At 45.1% G+C, this 4905-nt stretch overlaps 1 non-coding gene across 1 annotated transcript; it reads right to left on the reverse strand.

Moving 5' to 3' along the window:
* Window positions 1–218: 218 nt before the first annotated feature.
* Window positions 219–337, reverse strand: LOC145395102 (5S ribosomal RNA). Its single transcript, XR_013896533.1, has one exon. It is a non-coding gene; the product is annotated as a 5S ribosomal RNA (ribosomal RNA).
* Window positions 338–4905: the final 4568 nt, after the last annotated feature.

Here is a 4905-nt window from a genome sequence, read left to right on the forward strand (position 1 = left end):
CGAGGATATCTATCTATCTATCTATATATATATATATATATATATATATATATATATATATATATTTACTGGTATTTAAATATATATGTCATCATCATTCATTCATTGCCAGACGCCATGTATCCCAAACAGGGTGGCCAAGGGCTTAGAGTTAATTGTTTTACAGGGAGGGGCACTAATCCTCCACCAACCCCACTTGACACGTAGGGAGAACGTTATGCCAACAGCATCTGGTGTTCCCAGGCGGTCACCCATCCAAGTACTAACCAGACCCAACGTTGCTTAACTTCGCTGATCGGACGGGAAGCGGTGTACTCAACGTGGTATGGCCGTTATATATATATATATAAGTAATTCCTCCAATATCCGGACGCCCATTGTCCGGACATCCCCAATAACCAGACATTTTCGTCCTGGGATTCAATATTCCCAAAATGGGCCAAAAATCGCAAAAAAAAAAAAAAATCTGACTTTTTCTTGCCCATAATTTGAAGTTGGCACGCGCAGCGTGGGTGAGCTGTGTTTTGGTGCATTGTTCCGCCAGCATCCGCTAGAGTGCCCATGCATCCTCCCCACTTTCCGCCCGTCTCTTGTGTGTGCATGCTCGTCGTCATGGCTGCCTACGTGCTCGCTTTTGTGGTGGTGCTTTACCTGCTGCAGGCTCTCCTGCTGCTCTCATGCCTCTCCTTCATGTGTGTGATGATGGTTCCACCGCCTGAGAAGAGGATGAGAGTGGTTTTGACTCTGGAGAAGAAGAGGGAGATATTGACAAGGTGGATGCAGGATGGTCTACCTCAAGTATCCTCTCTTGAATTCAACCTGGCCCAATCTACTTTGTTTGATATCAAGAGATCCTGCGACAAACTCATGCAGTACACGGCTGACTTCTCGTCAAAAAGCAAACACGACATGGAGAGGAAAGTGATGTATACTCCCAAGTATGCAGAAGTTGACCGCTCTACGTTGATTTGGTATCGACAGCAACGTGCTGCTGGTGTGATGGTGCATGGCATGGAGCTGAAGGCTGCTGCTGAGAAGTTTGCAAGGCTTCACGACGCCCTAGACTTCAAGGCATCCGAAGTTTGGCTCTTCGTGTTCAAGTTACGACATTGCCTTACCAACTGTAAGTCTCATGGCGAAGCTTTGGACGCCAACGAGGATGGAGTTGACGAGTTTCAGCACAAGGTGAAGGGCTTGATCGACAGGGAGGGCCTAACTCTCGGTCAAGTCTACAACACTGACAAAACTGGCTTATTCTATCGTTCTTTGCCTATGAACACTCTAGCCGAGGAGACGGAGAAGCGTGTACCTGGCCGCAAGCTCTGCAAGCAACGGATATCTGCTTTGTGTTGTGCCAATGCTAACGGCATGCACCGGCTCAAGCCCGTTATTGCTGGCTGTGCAAAGCAGCCTCGGTGTCTTCATGGGGTGATGGATGTCCTTCCTGTCATCTGGTACCATTCCTTGAAGGCATGGTTCACAGCCCAGATCTTCAAAGACTGGTTCCACCGCCATTTCGTCAAGGAGGTCATCCATTACCAGACGGAGAAACTGGGAATCCCATGCAACCAGGTAAAGGCCCTCCTTCTCCTCGACAATGCACCTGCCCACCCGTGTGACAAGGAGTTGGTGGCTGAGAATGGGCGCATTAGGTGCATATTTCTGCCACCTAATACTACTGCTCTCATCCAGCCAATGGACCAAGGAGTGATCATGGCAATGAAGAGGCTGTACCGGCAGAAGTTCCTGGACGAGGTGATGGTTGTCTTCTAGGACGAGGATGAGCGCAGGGAGTGATGGGACACACAAGGTCAGCGGACTTTGGAAAACATTTGCCGCTACAACATCAAGTCTGCCATCTACAACTGGGCCAGTGCATGGAAGGAAATCCCTGTCAAGACTCTAGAAAATGGTTGGTCTCGTCTACTTCTCAGAACAGATGTGGAGCATGATTTCCTAGGTTTTGACGTGGATGACTTCCATGCACGTCTACCTGCGCATGGCAACGATGTTGATATGGACGAAGTGCGAGAGTGGTTGGATGACGACGAGGGCGATCCTGGGTATCAGACCATGTCTGATATCGAGATTGCATCTTCAGTTGCAGGTGTCAGTACCCAGCTTGAAGATTCTGATGAGAACGGCGACGATGATGCTGACTCCTCACAGCGTGACACTACTCCAGCCATCCCCAAGCTGAGAGCACTCCGGGAACACCTAGAGTTCGCTCTGGACTACCTGGAGCACCCGGACTGCGACAGGGAGATGGGGCCCTTGGGACTTGTGGAGGAAGTGCGTGCTTTCAGGCAGCGCATCATTAATCGTCAAAAATCGTCGTTCCTTGCCTCAATCAACGATTGACAGCTTTTTCAGGCCCGTGACTCCCGCTGTGCCCAGCCCTGGCTCCACTCCATTGCCTCCCCAAGACAGGCCCTCATGCTCCAAGGAACAACGCAGCACATCAGGCACGGTGGAGTCACCACTTGACGTGAGTTTGCGCCTCTCTTCAGAGTCGTCTGCAGTGGGTACACCATCACCACGACCCAGCGACTCACCCCAAGGTCACCTGCATGTGCTACTCTCAGACTCTGACAGTGATTAGACACCAGGAACTTCTCCACTAGACCGCACGGGAATTTACAGTGTTGTGCAGTGAAAAAAACAGTGCATTGTGTTAAGGATTTAGAGTTGTGAGTGAAAAGACAAAAATTTAATGGACTGTAACTGTAACGTAAAATAACTTGAGTGTGTTTTGTTTAAGAAATGGTTTTAAGAATAGAAAGACTTAAGTGCAGAGTGCAACACTTATTTCATTAAGGTAAAATGGAGCGCAATTAAGACAAGAGTGCACAGTGTTAAGAGAATGGAATTCTGAGTGCAAATGACTAAGTTCTGTGCAAGACTTCATGAACAGTGTACTGCAAGTGCTTCAGGAACTCCTTCTTACTGTCAGAGTCTGAGAGGAGGCGGGTTATTCATTGAGATGGCCAGGGACTTGCTGTAAGTACCCAGAATGTTTCATATTGTACTGTACTGTTTTTTCCATACTTACCTCTAGCACCTCATTTCACTCTTTTATGTCCCTTGTTGGTGTGAATAGTGTCTTAGGTGCTATGCATGTACAGTAAGGAGGTGTTTTTCTGAGTTAGGCTAGGTTAGGGTCCATAACTACCAGTCCAGGAGTCAGGAACTTGTAAGTACCCAGAATGTTTAATATTGTATAAACCTACCTCAAAAACCTCATTTTATGGTTCTTTTCCATTTATTTCAGTCTTTTATGTCCCTTATTGGTGTGATTTGGGTCTTAAATAGGTGCTATGCATGTCCAGAGGGAGTTGTATAGGTGTTTTTCTGATTTAGGGTCCATAAGTACAAGTCCAGAAGGCTGGGGCCCAATATCCGGACGGGATCGCTATGCAGACATGCTGTTGGCTCTGTTACATCGGATATTGGAGGGACTACTGTATATATATATATATATATATATATATATATATATATATATATATATATATATATATATATATATATGTCTATCTATGTATCTATATATCTATTTATATACCTATATATCTATATCTATATCTATCTATCTGTCTATCTATCTATCTATATATATATATATTTTTTTTCTGTGAGGAAGAAGGAACCAAAGGCTAGGAGCCTGCAAACAGTTCCTTCCCCCCAAAAAAAACAAAAAAACAAACAAAAGAGAGCCATATTCAAGATCCGTTCATTTCGAGATGCCTCAACACACTGTGTTTGAATTACTGGATATCATAGGAAGTAGGAAATACAGACAGAGGAAGACAGTTCCAGAGTTGACCTGTTGCATAAATTAAGGACTGGGAGTAACGGTTAACTCTTACACTAGAGAGCTGGACAGAAAAGGGATGAGAGTTTGTTGCTAGACTGGTGCTATGCATCCTTCGTAGAGGTGGAGGGATGCAAGCAGACAGTTCAGAAAAGCGGTGACCATTGAAGTAGCGATAGGAAAATGATAAAGATATAACAGTGCGGCAAAAAGACAGAGGTTGAAGGGAGCCAGTAAGAGGAGGAGAGTTAATCAGACGAAAAGCATTTCATTCCACCCTATTAAGAAGAGCTGTATATGGGGAGCCTCCCCACACACATAAGAGTTGTACTTTACACAGGGGCGAATAAAACCTGTATATAAAGTCAACAACTGTGCAGGGGTAAAGAAGGTACAGAGTCAGCTTAGCACACCTAATCTCTTGGAAGCAGATTTTACAGATGATATTAGATCTTTCCAAGATAAGTCCCGAGTGAATGAAACCCCAAGCATGTTCAAGGATGATGCAGAACTGAGGTGGATATTATTAAACATTAGTGGGTACTCCTGTAGAAAATTATGTCGGACTGATAGGTGTAAAAACTGAATCTTTGATGCATTAAGAACAACAAGATTATTTTTACCCCAGTCAGAGATACAAGCCAAGTCAGACATTAGGTGTGCCATAGCTTCATCCCTTGTTTGTTGAAGAAAATGCAGAGATGGATGTTGAAGGAACCGAATGGAAAGGTGAAGGGTGGAATCATCAGTGTACGAGTGGATAGGGTTAGATGTATAGCTTAGAAGATCATTGATGAATAAAAGGAAGAGAGTTGGTTGTAGGACAGAGTCCTGAGGAACACCACAGTTGACAGATCTAGAAGAATGATGGCTGTCTACAACAGCACCTATAGAATGACCAGAAAGGAAGCAACAGATGAAGGCACAGACAGAAGGACAGAGATTTAGAAATTAAAGATTTATGCCAGAGTCAATCGAAAGCCTTTGACTAGCGCAATGGCAAAGCTTTCACCAAAGTCCCAAAAGGAGAATGACCAGGAGTCTGAAAGGTAGGTGAGAAGATTGCCAGTGGAGCGTCCCTAACGGAACCC

The sequence above is a fragment of the Coenobita brevimanus genome, chromosome 29 (genome assembly GCF_032717465.1).
Source record: "Coenobita brevimanus isolate Jiangsu-jjx chromosome 29, ASM3271746v2, whole genome shotgun sequence".
In the NCBI taxonomy this organism is placed as follows: domain Eukaryota; kingdom Metazoa; phylum Arthropoda; class Malacostraca; order Decapoda; family Coenobitidae; genus Coenobita; species Coenobita brevimanus.